General features: G+C 40.4%; 2 long non-coding RNA genes across 3 annotated transcripts; both read right to left on the minus strand.

Annotated features, from left to right (window-relative positions):
- Positions 1-1,250: 1,250 nt before the first annotated feature.
- On the minus strand, positions 1,251-2,798 carry LOC125005892. Its single transcript, XR_007112501.1, has 3 exons — positions 2,555-2,798; positions 1,633-1,741; positions 1,251-1,333 (listed from the first exon to the last, which is right to left on the minus strand). It is a non-coding gene; the product is annotated as an uncharacterized LOC125005892 (long non-coding RNA).
- Positions 2,799-10,582: 7,784 nt separating this feature from the next.
- Positions 10,583-17,242, minus strand: LOC125005007. 2 transcript variants are annotated; one of them, XR_007112405.1, is made up of 2 exons: positions 17,020-17,242; positions 10,583-16,864 (listed from the first exon to the last, which is right to left on the minus strand). It is a non-coding gene; the product is annotated as an uncharacterized LOC125005007 (long non-coding RNA). The 2 variants fall into 2 exon arrangements; XR_007112404.1 differs by having other exon boundaries at positions 10,583-16,867.
- Between the last annotated feature and the right edge of the window lie 403 nt (positions 17,243-17,645).

Below are 17,645 nucleotides of genomic sequence, written 5' to 3' on the forward strand. Positions count from 1 at the left end.
TACTGTGAAGTTCTAGGCCTCAGTGTTGTGTTATGTCCACAACACTAAAACTGAGTAAACACTCGGAATAGCTGTTTATCTTTTATTGTTGGAAAAATTGTAGTTAATGTCTTCAGCTTTGCAAATTCATCCTGTGGCCCAGATTAGACTGTCTAGCAGGACGTTTTTGACCTGCAGGCCATGTGCTTGACACCTGTGCTCCACATCATTACCTTGCTGGTATTCTTGATTTACAGTAAATTAGCAGTGATGCAGACAGAACACTCTGCGCTACTTAACCTGTTATGTGTTTTTATTCATGGAAGTTAAGAGTTGACCCAAGAGCTTGTGTACTGCTGATATTTGGATGCTTTCATAAAGAGTGTTGACAATAAAAATACCTGTATGCTACTAAGAATTGATACACCCATACTTTTTGTGCACAGTAGGATTGTAACTGAAGATCAAAAGTGACTAAGCAGTAGTAACAATTTCAACTAAACGGGTATTGAGCACACTGATATTAATCACACTTCACGTTTGGTAAAAATAATTTTCTAAATTTATCTCAACAGGTATTTCTCATTATGTGGGCGCCCGTCCAGTAAACATGTCTAATGCAACTTCTGCACAGAGATGGATGAACAGGTTTTTCATTTTCCATTGCTGCACATTTGCAATGTTAATACACCTGTGGTTTCACCATATTTCGGCCTTAAAATTATAATTATTCAAATACCAGACTACACAGAAATGTCGAGTTGTAGTTTATTTCCAAATTAAAGCGGCATAACTCTTCAGCACACTCTTAAAACAGCACCTGAATGTGTCACTGATATAGCCAAAGAAAAGCTCAAGAGAAAATGCTGCGCTGGCCGTCTTTCAACACCTGTATATCCAGAATAATTCAAGCAAGCATGAACTAAAAAGATACACTTTATTTGAAACCAGCAGGGGACATTTTTGTACAAAAATACACAACTGTTACGCAGATGCTTTGTATCGAGAATTGTTCATCTTTATCCTGCTGGTTACACAACTGGTGCTCCGCTGCATACAGCACCAGAGTGGGACAACCACTAACCTGCTCAGACATAATTTCACCAAGTAAAATAACAAATCCAACAAGCAATGTCATTTGCCATAGGGAAGAATGTGGGATCCTGGATTCTTGAGTCTAGACAGAAATGACAGATCCTTTCTCATAAATATCAGGAAGAATGCTGAACGTGGGATGTTCTTGGAACACTGACTCTAATTCATCTCCGACCCCGTTCTTTACTTGGACTTTGTGCTTCCTGGCTTCCCTCCTTCATCCGCCTTTTTCTGCTTCTGCTGCATTATCTCGGCATCCCTTGTGGAGAGAAGGGAGAACAGACTTTGTTAGGACGGGGCAAACTGTAATACACACAGATAAATCACTGCGCTTCAAACATTTACCTGTTAAAATATAAGACCACTTTTAATATTGTGAGCTGTAGGTACCCTCGTGTTTTTTTTTTTCTGTGTATAATCCATAACTATATGTGGTTGTGTACGGTGAAAGTGAAATGGTCTCTCAAATCCTAAGTAAACACGCTGGGTAAAGTGGTGAAGAAAATGCCAAGTTTGCGTGCATCCCACCTGTTTAATCTAAACCAAATCACAGCTTACCTCTGCTTCCGAGCAGCAGCGGACAGCCCGTCATCGCCCCTCTTGCCTTTAGTGTTTTCATTCGCCTTTTTGGCATTCTTCTGGCGTGCAAGCTCACGTTGGTTTCCTCCTGCATGTCAGGAAACAGACAACGAACACAGACACAGGCCACAGAAGTCAGACAAATCTGAAACACCCGTGAAGCATCCTTGTTACTAAAAACTAGAAAAAAAGAAAAAAAAAACTAAACAACACCAACAACATATGGGTATTTTTGTTTTCTATTGTGTAGATACCAGAATGTAAAAATAAAAAAGTGCCTGTGTTGACGTATATGACGGCAGAAATAAAAAATGGTGCAGAACCAGAAATGAGCCGACGTGGCAGAGAGGCGCTCTGGAGCGGATTCAAAAACCAGAACAACAGCACAGAGGGCAGCAAAACATCTTCCACCACAATAACACGGGTCTAAGAGCGCAAGCAGCGAGGCCACAGCAACATTTGCACGAACAAAAATAACCGCGGGTTATCACGTTTACATCCCGTTTGATCCGAGTAGCGCTTATGTCCAAATATCCGTCTTTTACCGCTGCTAACTGAGCCTCCACACAAGGCCAGGGCTCGGACTAACAGCCGCACAACAACCAAGCCACTGGCCCATCGGTGCGTACAACGCACTTTATGTAACACACACACACCGACCGTGTTAGTGGCACTTGGCTTAAGCCCGTGTTCGCCATTCACGCCTGTCGAGGCCAGCACGGCTGCTGGGGTGTGTCAGTGTTGTCACTCAAAAAAGCGACAATCCTGACGTGAACTCCGCGAAATAATGTTTCCGTCTATTCCAGCAAATAGACGGAACCCAGGTCGGCCCATGCTAACGGTTGGCGAAAACAACGAGCACAAACCACATGCAGTCGAGTGAAGTACATTAATGCCTTACGGTCGAAATATATGTCGATACCCACTGGTCATTTTAGTAATCGATGCTTCTTTCGCCCGAAATCCAAATAGGCTCAGCCACAGGGCCGCTAGCTCCCGTCTCGTCTCTCTCCAGTCGCTGTTGTTTCTTCTTCTTCTTCGTCTCCTCTTTTTTGTTGATGGCTGCTGCTACCAGAGAGAGAGACTCCTTCCTTCCTTCCGGACCAGACCTAGAACATTCCGTCTGTGACCACACTGGACTGCGCATGCGCCAATCTGTCCTAGTGTGTACAATCATCAATTATTAATTATTACTAAAGCACCCGACACTGTCACAGTTTTTTTTTATCTTCTCTCCCAACATCCTGGCCAGGTATGCTGCAGACGTAAAACACATTACAAACACATTAAGGAGGAGGAAACAGAGACGCAACACATTCATTCATTAGGTGCCCTCGTGAAAACAAATTATTCCTAATAGTGCTGCAATAAATCTGAAGATCTGAAGATTACGGTATTCAGCATTAAAGTAACCGAGAGAGCTGTTTTCATTTTGCAGGCTGTGGTTTGTAGTACTATTGAATTGTGTTGTGTTGTACAGAGATATCTATCTATTATATTACATAATATATTATTCCAGTGAGCTGGACTAAATAGCAGAAATACTTTCATTTTGTATGAGGTCAAGGTCATGTGGGAAGAAGGCGATTCAAATGAGTTTTTTTTTCCTTCCGCATCATTGAAGTTAGTTATTTACTGTTTGTTTATGTTTATATTTGTGTGCTTAGGCTCATTCTCCTGCTGCTAAATTAATTTTGTACCAGTCGGGGCTACTTGGTTGTTCTCCATTATGGGGATAACAATCTAAAAACACACATCTTCCTTACGTTTCTAATGTTTATTTAATAAGTTGAGACACAAGCATTTCAGAGGTACGTAAATCAGTACTAAAGAAGCGTACTGTGGATTAGCCAGCAGGGGGCAGGCTACGATCAAGTTAATTAGGAAACAGAGGCAAACACACGAGGGAGCGTACACTTTCACCTCAGACACAGAGGCTACCAATTATTTCATATTATAAGATCGTCAACTGTAAACTGCTTAAACTGATTAATAGTTCACTTAATTACAAGAAGCCTCTTATATCAAGCAGAACTCTTAAAGCATTTCAGGCAAAAAAATGCAACAATAATTAGCTTATTCCAAATACACAATCCACTGGAATCATCTGACAAAATAGTTGTTTCTATTAAAGAAAAAAAAAAAAGAATCTTCTTAATAACAAAACCACATAATGTGTTTTTTTTAGCCGTTTTTATGTTGTGACTTTAGTGACTGTCTGGTTGTTAAATTGGCCAGTTTGAGTCATGTCTGCCCAAACTGAACGTCTGAATATAAGAAGACACAACTTACTACATGCGGCTGAACTTGCATGTGTCCAATTTTGTGCAGACGAAATGTATATTTAAAAATGTGGTTTTACAGAGATAAGATGAGTGTGTGATGCATTTGAAAAGCCAAAATGAGTTCATAGAGATGGAAGTGAGCCGTAAAAGGAGGAGCCGGGGTTGAGTTTCATGCTGCGCTGAAAATACTGTATTTTAAGGACATAATTACTGTTTGAGTACAATGAGCCATCAAACTACTGCTGTGATTGTGTGGCCAACGATCTATTTGGGTGAAGAATACTGTCTTCTTAGAATTTAATTATATACTGTGGGTTTGTTTTGGTCAGCAGCTCCCTGCGTTTTATTTCTTCATCTGAGCTGGACTAAAACTTCATTTCGGTGATCCCAAACGCCATTTTTTATATCTCATCAAAGCCTTGGTGTTAAAATCGGATGTGTGCGTCAGTCAGTTTGTAATACCCTCGTGACAGGTGGTCATACATCACCAGTGTTGCCAGATGGGAAAATTATCATATATTGACCCAAACTACCCTAACTATATGTACTAAATATATATGTACTAAAACAACCAGGGGGAAAAAATCACACTATGACAAAATGAAAGTTATTCTGTCTGCATGGAATTGCAATAACCTAAGGAATAAACAGGTTTGACCATTTGAATGGAACAACTGGTTTATCCATTATCCAAATTTTATATCAAAGCCCTGACACTGTCGAATAAATATAATAATTTTTGTATATCTGGCAACACTGTACATCACTGCCTATAATACAAAGTGTGCACATTATCAGTAAAGAGAAACAGGTAATGATTTTAACTGTCAGCTGTAATTGCAGTATGTTGAATTTGAGCTTAAGCTGAGAAATAACACAGCCAGAGAGAACATTTGCAACATTATTAATCAACACATGTTCACCAGCTTATTATTAGTGAATGAGTTACATTAATGGAATATTTTGAACCTGTAAACATGCTAACACACTCATCTTTAATATGTTAGTATGCGAACAATTGCTGATTCACATGAAACACATGGTACAGTTGTGGTTAGTAGGAACTGACCAAATGGAGGTGATGGTGTAATCCTGGGTTGTTCAATAAAGGGCTCACCACAGCCTTTGTGACTCATCCACAGGAGGAGTAAATGCATTGACAAAACTTCATGCGAACCTAACAGTTTAGGTTTAGTCTGGACCATGAAATCAAAGTAGTGGGTTGACTGATTCACAGCTGGTGGTGTCACAAAAAAATGTCACCATTAGCATTTCAGTTTAGTAATTTGACTTCATAGTGCTAACTTAGATTAGTCTTATACAAATGACCATTGTAATGGCCAATCCAACTATGTAGCAATAAAACTAATAATAATTTAGTGCAACTGCCATTTTTTGAATGTTAGCCAAGAGGGAAGAGGCTCCTCAATACGACTGTGACTAAAATGGATGTTTTGATTTGTTGTGCTTCCTTCCTTCCTGATGTGCAGGGTGTATTAATGACTCCGTTTGGTGACTCCTTACCTTTAGATTTGATTATGTAGTAGTAAATATATATATTATACATGTTCAAAATACAAAATTTTAAGCAAATGTAAATGTAATGTAAATATCCGCTGGAGTTTCTCCAGGGGCCAGATGTCAGTAACGTAGTGTAGGCTCACTGAACTTCAAAACTACTCAACTTCCCTCTCGTTCATGGAGCCCCAGTTAGTTCAGTTTGGCTTTACAGTTGTGGAACCGAGGCTGACTGACTTTTGGATGTTTTATGAGGTGGATTTATTTTTTTTAAAAATAGCTCAGGGCTATTTGTACATAACAGGAACTTAATGACAGCTTACACCGTTGAGTCAGTTGGATACTTGGAGACGAGTCAATTGGATGGCTATCAGTCCGTTAAGAATGCCAGTTAAGTCCAATGTTTCCTGCTGTCCAATGCACAAGGAATGTAATCTTGGTCTTTGTCGCTGTGATGAGTCATATATGCCTGATTAATATTTTTTCTCGTCTTGGACACTGAAGAAATATTCAGTTTGTACAGAGGTAGTTCATGAATGTTCACATGAAGGTTGTCGGGTCCCTGCATACGGACTCTCTCACCGTCAGTGACTGCAAACAGAGGATCAAGTGAATAAACAGCCACGGCTTCTTCATGCCTCTTGCGTGCAGGGGTGTGAAGACTTTAACAGGCTGTAGAACAGCATGTTCAACACTGTGGTCAGTTTATTGGGCTGGTGGCGACACGGAGCAGCCCAGGATGTCTGCCTATGACTTGTTTTCCCCTACAGCTGCTTTCAGAGACGGTATCCTGCTTGAAAGCCAACTATTTTTGTCTCCCAGTGCAATTATCACCACCTGGTAATTTTGACAATGTTGACTGCGTCTGCTTCACAAAGCCTCAAAATGTTAATGCTGTCCTCGTGTGACTGCAGCTCCTCGTGCTGCCAGTCGCACGTCCAGTTTAATCAAAGGGAGATGACGGTTTAGGGAAAAGGTTTGTTTTCCATTAATTTCATACTATATATAACTACTGGATTTTATAATAACAGTGAGAGTCCTTGCCCTGACATTATCTCCAGTGCGTTGCCTTACTGACTTCAAGTGTTATCTATAGTGACATCCATTCAAGTCAGTAGTTCAGTTCATGTGTTTGATGTGGGATAATTATATAGACAGAAACAATAAATCAGTTGCACATGTATGTGTGTGTTTAAGGACAACAGTATGTGTGATTGTACTGCAGATGTTTTTTTTATTCAGTTCCAACTGTTTAAATAGTCATGGAGTCCCTATGATGTGCTGTGAAGACAAGACAACCAGCATTAATTTCTCCTCCATCATTTGACTGCGCAGACGTCCCGCATAGGCTACACTGTGCAGAGGAGTCTTTGTTAATGCTGATCATGAAGTGGTGAGAGCACTGATGTGTTGCAGTATAAACTTAGTGTGACAAGCCTGGACGTATGGCGCATTCCTCCCTGTCTCATTTCACCGCTGCCATCCATCACGCTGCCACAGTCCTGCCTGCTGTCGTGAGTGATTGATGGGACTTGCTGATCCCATCTTCTGCCTTGCCTTAATGTCCCTTATGCCCTGATTGTTGGGAGCTAATTTTGACATGAGCCTTTAAAATGATTATGTTGCTCAAGCTTTGTCAGAAACAGTTCGACATGGTTTTTTCTGCTCCTCTGAAAACCAGGGATTCTGAGTGTTTTAGCAAAAATTATGTATTTTATACGGGGGTGGGGGGGGCGGCTCTGAGACTTTTAGACGACTACAGTTGTCTGTCAACTGTGTTCTCATGACTTACGGCCGAAGTTACTACTTGAACACCACAAGCTCACAGTTTAAATTTTAATGCAGCGTATGCACTGACTGGCCAAAACAAAGTCACCACTGAAACATAAAAAAGCCACACACTCTAATATTTCGTTGGAACGCCTTTAGCTTTGATTACAGCAGCATTCTCTGTGGCATTGTTTTGTTAAGCTTCTGCAATGTCACAAGGTTTATTTCCATCCTGTGTTGCATTAATTTTTCACCGAGCTCTTCTATTGATGATGGGAGTAGTCTGACCACTGTGCAAAGCCTCCTCCAGCACATCCCAAAGATTCTCAGTGGGGTTAAGGTCTGGACTCTGTGGCCAATCCATGTGTGAAGGTGATGTCTCATGCTCCCCGAACCACTCTTTCACAATTTGAGCCCCATGAATCCTGGCATTGTCATCTTGGAATATGGCCGTGTCGTCAGGGAAGAAAAAATCCACTTAGACCTGACTAACTGCAGCAACCCCAGATCATAGCACTGCCCCCACAGGCTGGTACAGTAGACACTAGGATCATGATGGATGCATTACTTCATCTGCCTCTCTTCTTACCCTGATGCCCCATCACTCTGGAACAGGGTAAATGTTACATTGCTCCTGAGTCCAAGGTTTTTGCTCCCTACTAAACTGAAGCCTTTTTTCCCAGTTAGTCTCACTAGTGGTTTTCTTAAGGGTACACAGCTTTTCACTTCAAATCCCTTGAGTTCCCTTCACATTGTACATGAGGACAAGCTCCCACTTTCACTATTGAACATAGCCCTGAGTTCTACTGTGCTTTTTGCTTTTTTAAATTTGATTTCACCAAACATTTAAGTGGTCGTTGATCATGATTAGTGTTTTTCTTTTGTTTGTTTGTTTTTAGCTAAATGCTTATATTAGCAACATACCATAGCTAAATGCTAATATTAGCAACATACCTTGCTTTTCACTTTGTTTAATGGCAAAATATGATAATAATTGCAAATCATCTTAAAACACATGAGCAGGTATTTGGCCATAAATCAAACTGTGTGATAAGCCAGAAAAGTATTTTTCTATGCTAGCAAGGCTAAAAGTAGGGGGCTAGCATTAGATAGTGCTTACGGATACTTCCAACCACAAACAGTAATAATTCTAGTAATAGAATAGAATAGAATAGAGTAATTCTGAGTAGTGATGCCTGCTTATTTGATTTAATCAGTATGTTTATTTAGTTGTAGCCAATAAACTATTCAGTCTAGTATAATCATTTAGTTTAAAGTGGCCACACATATCTTTTAGATGTTGGAGTTTGTTTTTTTCTCTTTTGTAATTATCTTTCAGGCCCTTAAAAGTTCACAAACATAAAAACTGATATCGCCATCTAATTTATGTTATTAAATACAGTGTTTAACTTCACCTCTTCCACTGTCTGCACTGAACTTAAAGTTTTATAATCACAGTTGACACTGAAATGAGCTAATGTGATGCCTTGATGGGATAAATAGGGTAGGTTTGCATGTGTGGAGGCTTTTCTGCCAAAATGAAGGAAACTGTCAACACAGATGAAGCGAAGGAGTATACAGACAAATGTCTTTTGGCAATTCAGCTTGGTCAGTTATTTTATTTCCTTTTTTCCACTCTTTCTTGCAAAGGCATAACTGAAACACCACCAAATATTCATTTGAACAATATAATCGTAGTGAGTCAGACTCAGAAAAGAATTTTAAAAAAGAAATGTGTCTTGCATAGAACAGAAAGACAGATGAAAAAGAATATTTTGCTGTTCATTGCATGTCTACTCTAGTCTCACCTGACTTTGGGGGCATTTCAGTAGAACCAGTGTTTCACCTTCTGTCTGATGTCCAAAGTGGTTTGCCTGGGGGTAGGCGGGGTCACTAGTCTACATGTTCTAAAGTTAGTGTTGGAGACAAAAGAAGACATGTGAGCGTCAACGTAACTTCTCACGGAGAGCAGATGTTGTACTGGTTGACCCTGTGAGTGGAAACTAAAAAATTATCCAGCAGGGGTGGAGGCTGGGCTGGACTGAATTTCACTGACAAAAGCCTGAGTGTAACTTTCTGAAAATTATCTTGACTTCAGCATTTCAAGAAGTTAAGTCATGAGAACAAAGGAGAAAGCTTCCCAAAAAGAAAGAGCAAAAGTAGGTCACATATTGTTCAAACAAACAAACCGCATTCATAACGCAACATTTGCACATAGAACATAAATTAATTTTACTCGCTCCATGAGCAAATGCATAATACCAATTAAATAGTTAACACAGCAGCAAAAGGAACATCATCTACAATACACCAAGTTACATCAGTTGCAGATACACTATAATTTTTTCGTGCTCTACATCACTGGTTCTCAACTGGTCTGGCTTCAGGACCCCTTAATCACCCCTTAATGACAAGCTGCGACACAAATCAAAGAAAATTGTGAGACAGAAAAACTTGAGACAGTAGAATATAATATCACAGTATGAAAACACAAAAAAACAAAGGTAATGATAAACCAAAACGACCAGCAAGTGGCGACGCTACAGCGGAAACTATTCCCTTTTACCCTCAATTAGCTGCCAAGTGTTGCTCTATTAAGTCTTGGTGTTTTCATGCAAAATATGTGAAATAAAAAAGTGCGATTTCTGGGAAATATTAACAAAAACTAAAATTTTAAACATTAAACTTTAATTATGTAACTTTACCTGGGAATCTTCAGTCACTGTCTGTGGCCCAAATGATCAGTGAATGATGGGGGCGTGACGTGACACCTGTCAATCATGTACAAGAATTAAATGAATGAAAGTGGACTGGGTGGCGCTGGGTCTGTAAAAAATCAGCCCATGTAGAGATTTTCTATGTTTTGTTGTTGGTCAGTTTTTGGTTCTGTTTTTATCATTGGTTTCGCCACAAGTTGTTGTAAGTTATTTAAAAAACGACTTTGTCTTCTTTTTTTTGTGTTAGCTTGGGAGGGCTTAGCCTTGTTAGCCCATTTATACAGGCCGTACCTGCCCGTGTGCACTGTCTCAACAACTGACACACAACAATCAATGACAATGAGTCTTTTAAAAGAAGATTGAGATTTTCTGGTTTTCACTGTGAGCGCTGACGTTTTTATTAATGTGTGATTCTGTGGTGCCACAAACCGTTTCCACGGTATGATAGTGCCTGTGACAGCAAGTGAGACATTGTGTGATCAAAAAATGGCATCTTCTGAATCACAATAATTGCCTTCATCTTCAAGGTTTGGGATTTTGCGCAGCTTTGTTGCAGTGTCTGGATCAAAACGTTACAACCTGTTCTCTGATACATCTTAAGTGAATGTTCTTTCATTTGACACAGAACAATAACAGTCGCCCAAGGAGAAAATCATGGCTTTATTTATATCAGATTCACACTGTCTTTAGTTGTGTTCGTCTTGCACTTATAGCTTTTTTCTAAAAAAAACAAAAAAGATTGCGGTCAATAATTCAGCTGTAAATGCTACATCCCTGTTTGCAGCCTCAATTAAAGACTAGAAATGAATCTATATGAATGTTTTATGGGTTTTCATCCACAACACTCTGGATACGATGAGCGAACTGGACTAATGTCAAGACTACTTGGGATAATGAAATGAAATCACGGACAAAGTCCAGATGATGTGTTCAGCAGTGGTTACCAAGGTAACGGCCAGTTCTCCTCAAATTCATGACGTACAGAATATGGGTATGACTAAGTAACTGCGTATTGTGTGCTGGATCATGCCAAGTGGCTCTGACAAGGTTAGACGGTTCAATATCAAATCGAGTTTGGAAAAAGATAAATGCTCCAGAACTGCAGTAAACACAACTCAGACACACTCATCCTCCATGTCCTCCTATGTTTTTTATCAAGATTTCTCTGTCCTCATCCGTCCGTCCCTTCGTCCTCCTGCTGTGGATGAGTTCACCGCCGTCTCCTGACTCACTCACGTTGGTTGGTTCCAGGGACAGACGATCTGAATGACGGATCCCCACTCTGCATGTAAAGTGCAGAGAATTATTCCATCTCTGTGGCAGGAAGTGCAAACTCAACAAAGTCACTCTGTATGTATGAGATGTCATAGGAGTCACTGAAATGTCTCTCACAAAGAACATTTTATGGCTGACACGGTATTTTGCACATACTGTCAGACACATTAAGTAGTTGAACAGTAAATAATAACAAGCCACAATAAATTAACTGCATGTAATGTCTAATTTGATACATGCTGTGACCTCAGAAGCCGTAGATAACAGAGAGGGATGTCAAGCTTATCAAATTAAACTTTTATAGTTTGTTTATGTATGTCTAGTATGTTTGTATAAGCTAGGAAGATCATTCACAGAATAAGGTGATTGGCGGTGTCGCTTTATGAGCAGTATTGTAAGGGATGTTACTACTGTCTGCATACTTCAACTTGACAAAAAATTCTGACGACCTGACAGTTGGATTGTGAAATTACGTGTGCAGCTGATTAATATTTGCAAACCTGTCCTCTCAGATAAAACTTGTGGGTAGCAGCTTCTGGATGGATCACCGTGAAATATAGAACAGAAACTTCTTATTTAACACCATCGTCAGGTTAATTTGTGTGTGTGATTTATCAGACACCATCACAATCACACTATTTTCAAACAGGAAGTAAGCGATGCTTCAGGAAGCGTGCATATGCTATACCTTCCGTTCAGCGCTAATTAACACATATGGTGCAAACACATGTTTATGCTGTCCCATACTGATCAGGGGATCTACTGGTAGAAATGAGATACAGGATTCAAAACGATGTTTCCATTATTGTATAATCACCTGTAACTGTGAATGATTAGATTTACGTTCTTCATCAGGGAATATTTTCATCCACAGAGCCTGACATTTATTCTACAGTTGCCCAAAACGTACGAAGGGAGTTAAAGGAGGGGGAAATATACAATTCCACCACTAGATGTCCCTAAATCCTCTGCTCAGGCCCTTTAAACACAAAAAGTGACAGATGTACTAGTGTAACAAATAAGAAAGAAGTCCACATATACTTCTGTTCTCTTCTCTTTTGTTTTTAGTCAATTGGTCTTTCAGTTATGTAAAATCATCATTGATATGTTTGGACAAGTAAAATTATGTTTTGTTTTTTTTTAAACCAAATACAAGTCCCTGGTTGTGTTAAGAAAATGTGAATGCAAATTCAAATTTCAATGGAAATCTTTACGGCTCCTATGTGCACAGAATATAAATATATATGTTCAGTACACTGCCAGTAATCCCAAATGAGTGACACTATAAGTAGCATCCCTGATGTGGGAGGCTCCTCCATGGCAACCTGCCTTTACCAGGCCTCAATTAGCCGAGTGGCAGGACACATGGGAACCCCTCACCCATCTCGAGATGGGGCTCCTGGGATCACAACAGAGGGGAAGGAGTTCAGAGAACAGGTCCGATATAATAAAGCCCATTACTGTTAGTGTAAGGTGTAGTAAATGTCCATAGTGCCTTTTCCCTAGGAGGACACTCGCAGACAAATATTATGAAGGATGGAATTAGATGCCGTGTGCTCATTTAGTTTTGCTGTAGCTCCCAGTGCTAAAGCCTATTACTATAATGCTGAAGATGATGAGTATTTAACATGGAATAGATGTAGTTAAATCATTATTGTACGTACTGTATTCTATATAAGTGAACTAGGCAAAGGGAAATCTTTATGAAGTCCTCAGACTGCGAACACTGAACATATCACAAAGTACGTAAGATAAACTCGTTAGACAACAGGAACAACAGTCACTCTTTTTCTTATTTAGTCTCCGCCATTTCATGTGAACAACATCTTTCCGTCTTTGGTTTTTAAAGCTTTCTATCTAAATTTAAATCAGATCTCTGGACGCTCCGAGGATCTGGCCAGTCAGGCATAGCAACATACAACCAACAACTGTATTTCACTGTTGATCCCTTTATCTTTATCAGCAGGAGTTAAGAGTGTGGTTTACACAGTCATTGTTTTTACCAATGTTACAGATTTGTGTGTCATGTTTGTGTCTGGATCAGTTCCGTCACAATTATGACTGAAGGCACAAACTAACCGTACATAATCCCTTCGCAAACACACTGTTTGTTCACTGTTGTCTTCTCGACTGTGCTTTCTACAGCCTTTGCATATTTTTACCATCCACACGGTATAATTTCATATTTATTGTAAACAGACTGCACATGGTTGTACTGAATATGGTCACATTTGTTCTGTTCAATAACCACGTTACTGTGAGTTTCTAAGCGCATGTATATGTGCAGATCATGCTGTTTTTTTCTTCTGCGTCTTATGCTAATGCTGGGGTGTCACCCTGAATATCTCCTGCGTGGGATCATTAAAGGTAAATCCTTTCTCGTAGAAAGTTACCAGTAAGAATAAGAGTAGAAGTGGTCCAAAAGTGCCTCGTCTCTGTGAGTTTGTCATGATCAACCTCTTCAACGTTACACAGAAACAAATGAGGAATTCTTGATAGAAAATATTGATCATAGCAGCCATGTATATTTATATGGCAGCCCGTGCACTTCAGCTTATCCTTTAAAATTCCACACTTTCATTATCAATATTAGTCTATTACCATGAACATTATGGCACTTTACTCCCTCTCCTACCATTGTCTGATAAGCCTTTACCACATTGTGTTATCGGTGACAAATTGTACCCTAGAGCGTCAAGATGTTTGTTTGCGAGCTTGTGTCCATGTCAGCTTTTACCATTTACCTTCTTCACATGAAGTGATCTATAAAACCTTTTTTTTCTTTTTCTTGTTAAGTGCCTTCCTTCATTTGCCGTGTCCTTTCTTTTTTCACTAATAAATCCATCCTACCTTCTCCCCCTCACAGCGCAGCTGTGTCAGTCCCCTGAATAAGATGACGTCTGTGGCCTGAGTGAGTCATCGCGACCCTTCAGAGGTGATGGGGAAACTATAGCTCGCGGAATGACTGTACCACCAATCCCCCTCCCTGCCCCTCCATAAAGCTCAGGATGAGGCAGCTCCAATCATCCAGCTGAACAACAGGAACAACATGAGCGGTGTTAATCTCCGAGATAAGACACCGTGCAGCTCGTTTTTATGTTTCTAGTCCTTTGACTTTCAAGTGTGATTACCTGGCGGCGATACATAATACAGCTCTTGACAAGGGAACGACTTTAATCAAGCTTCAAAGGCAACATGTGGCATCATGTGGTGACTACGCACTCACACAAGAGAGAACACACTGACGAGGGTTTTTCTCTTATTACGTTAGAAAATGTGTCATCCAACCAGAAGGCTTCGTTCTGATCTTCCCTACATGTTGTTATACTGATCTGTACTCTGATATACCATTCCCATCTTCCCTGAAGTAATCTCTTTAAGGTTTAGTCTCTCTTCCACCTTTGGCTGCGTCAGCTATCAGGTCAGCTGGAGTCTCGTGTGCAGGGAAAGCATTAAATCAAACATACCCTCCTTTTCCGTGCCATCATTGGAGGAGAAATGTTTTCTTTTCATTCTAATGTGCGTAAATCACACAACCCTGTTTTAGGGAGGACAAGCTGAAGATAAGCTCACACATGCAACTTTTTTTGTCTGTGAAGGCATAGGTCCTGTATATAAGGTGGAATAAGTGAGAAGAGGCATTCGCTCTTTGAAACATCTTGAAACAATTTGACTTCCTGTGGTTGTCATGGTCAATTATAAGTTGGTATTTGTGCTTTTCAACAAAATTTAGAAATTTGGAATCCAGCTTTGATATGTTTTCTTGAAAGCTGATACAGACAATCACTTTTGCAATCAAAATTGTACAATTGAAATCACTTTGCTGATCCTCTAAGTTGTCCTCTTGGTTAATATCTGGCGCAGTTTTTTAAGATTTGCTGGGCAGCTCATGTGCGTCGTTCAATTCCCCCCGGGCTAGCAAGTGCATAACAACAACCCTGCTGCAAAGACAATACAACCCTGCAAGCTTACACCACAGACAGGTGACACACGTGACAGAGTGCACCTACAGATTATGGTACATTTTGTCCTTAGAGTCCTCAGTCCTTTAGTTTCTGACCAAATAAATGCTAAACCAATGCCATTCCCGCCATCCCCAGTTGAATTTTGTGTTATGGAGCAAACAGATGTTAAAACAAAGAAAGGTGTTGCTTGCTAGCCGTCAGCATGCCAGTTAATGTACAGTATTAGATACTACTTCAGTCTTCAAGTAATGCATATACTTTACTACAGCAGCAGATTGAACCAGTTCATTAGTGATTCTAGACAGTAAAGTCCTCAAAGATATAGCACATGCATTTCTCAAGATGCTGCCACATCCTAATTTGGATTTTACAGGTACTGGATTCATCAGAGCGTGAAGCTGGAAACATGGTTTCAGAGACGCAGACCCGTCCTAGTCCCTTGATATAAATGCTTCAGTAGTCTGGTGTCTGACTTTTATTGGATCGCTCTGTCACTGTGTCCCTGTGGTTATGGGAAATTGGCTCCTGCTCCCAATTACTCAGTTCTGTTCTAGGGGTGGGCACCGTTCATTGTTTTCCAGGGTGTGTGGTGACGGAGAGATGGTTTTTGCCAGACCGGACTGATATTTTAATCATAAATTGTCCAGTTGTGCCACTTAAGCTCTAAAAAAGCCAGACTTGGACGTTCCCATCGCGGCCGAGATGTTCCAGTGAGCACAGTGTACCAACAAGGAATTAAAAACTGATTAAACAATCATTGTCATTGTTTAATGTTGTCAACTACACAAACACACACATGTGGTGAGGATGTTTCCAGAGCGGAGACAGGAAAAAAGCAGCCCTTGTTTGACTGCTGTCTCTTTTCATGCGTGGAATGATCAGTCACACCTGCACACTCACTGTAAAAGTGGTGGCTATAAAGGGCCTGTGTTCTCAGTAAAACACCAAAACACCTGGGTCTGCTTAGCAACGAGTGTATACATGCATGCGTGTGATGGCACAGCAGAGCACACATTCAGAGGGAATGAAAAGCCGAGCGCCGGCCTTGATTGTGTTGCTGCGTGGGAAAGTTTGCGCCCACCTTCACTTTGAAGACAGTGAAAACAAATGCACAACTCTCAGACGTGAACATAATCCACTGCCGGTCCCGAACAGGCCCGCGGCCGCAGATTATTCCCAGCCCCAGATGTTTTTTATATTATTTTAAAACTTTTTGGAGGAAGGAGGCAGTTAGTTTAAGCTAAGCCACTGTACTTCACAGCCCATGCAACCATCAGGTGTGATTGTTTTGATTAAATCTTATCTTACACGGTGCTCTGGAAGGTTTTCGGCGGTTTTCGTAGGAGCCTTGAATGAGCTGTGTGTGTTAGTCTCTTTGGCACTGACTGCGCTCTTTGTCCTTGGATGTCGAGGAAAACACGAGATTAACTTTGAGATAACATCTCATCGGGTTCCACAAAACAAGCAGGTGTTGCTTTTTTGTACCTCTTTTGTCTGTGGGCTGCACAGGCTGCACAGGACGACTGCAGCCGCAGCTTTCAGCGAGAGATCGAGAGGTCCTGGATCAGGCTACTGCCAACATGCCTCACAAGTAACACGCAGCCTTGAAATTCTTTAGAAACACTGAAGCCTTGAGCGGCTCCTGATTCAGCGACGTCGGGATTCATTCTCAGCTTTAACCCTACTTTCGAAAAGGAAATTAGACTCTCATTAATATTTGTGATTAAATCTATTATGATCACATTTAAATACATAAAAAGTTTTTTTTTACATCCAGTAACACAGGAGTGATGTTTGTTTGTTAAAAAAAAAACAACAAAAAAAAAACATACTTACACTAAACTGTAATATTAGACATATCATAGTGGTGTTGAGTCAGTCTCTTATCTTGGCCTGAATTAAATGGGCTGTTGACTGTACCCCAGTGGGTGTGTCGAGTGTCTTGACACATTTGATAACATGTCTCATCTTACTCGGCTGAGCAACGTTTCAGCCGCTCAAAGTCATGACGGTCAGATATGAAAAGGAAGACGCGTACGTCAGCAGGACAGAGCGATGCGTCTCGTTCCGTATCAGACGCTGTCTCTTCAGAGGTCATGCTCGTGTGGAAACATCCTTCACCTGATCTCTACTACACACACACACACACCCTTCCTCCTCAGAAACTGTGTTACTTTTTACTCTATTATTGTTTTTATTTATTATTAAGATTATTTCACACCTCTGTTCAGCACTTTGTTCAGCCGAGGTTGTTTTTGCTTTAGCAATAAACTTTGACTTTGACATTTCAAACTCAACCTAAAAGGAAAGATACGAATCTAAAATCTTTCAACCCCTGAAAGCACTTCATAAGCGGCCTGTTTTGTTCGACACCAGCCGAAGCCTCAGTTTCACACAAAAGGCGTTAAACCCGATACCTTTCCCATATTCAGAAGTGCTTTCTCACTCTGCCAAATACGCCA

Source organism: Mugil cephalus, chromosome 3, assembly GCF_022458985.1.
Source record: "Mugil cephalus isolate CIBA_MC_2020 chromosome 3, CIBA_Mcephalus_1.1, whole genome shotgun sequence".
Lineage (NCBI taxonomy): Eukaryota > Metazoa > Chordata > Actinopteri > Mugiliformes > Mugilidae > Mugil > Mugil cephalus.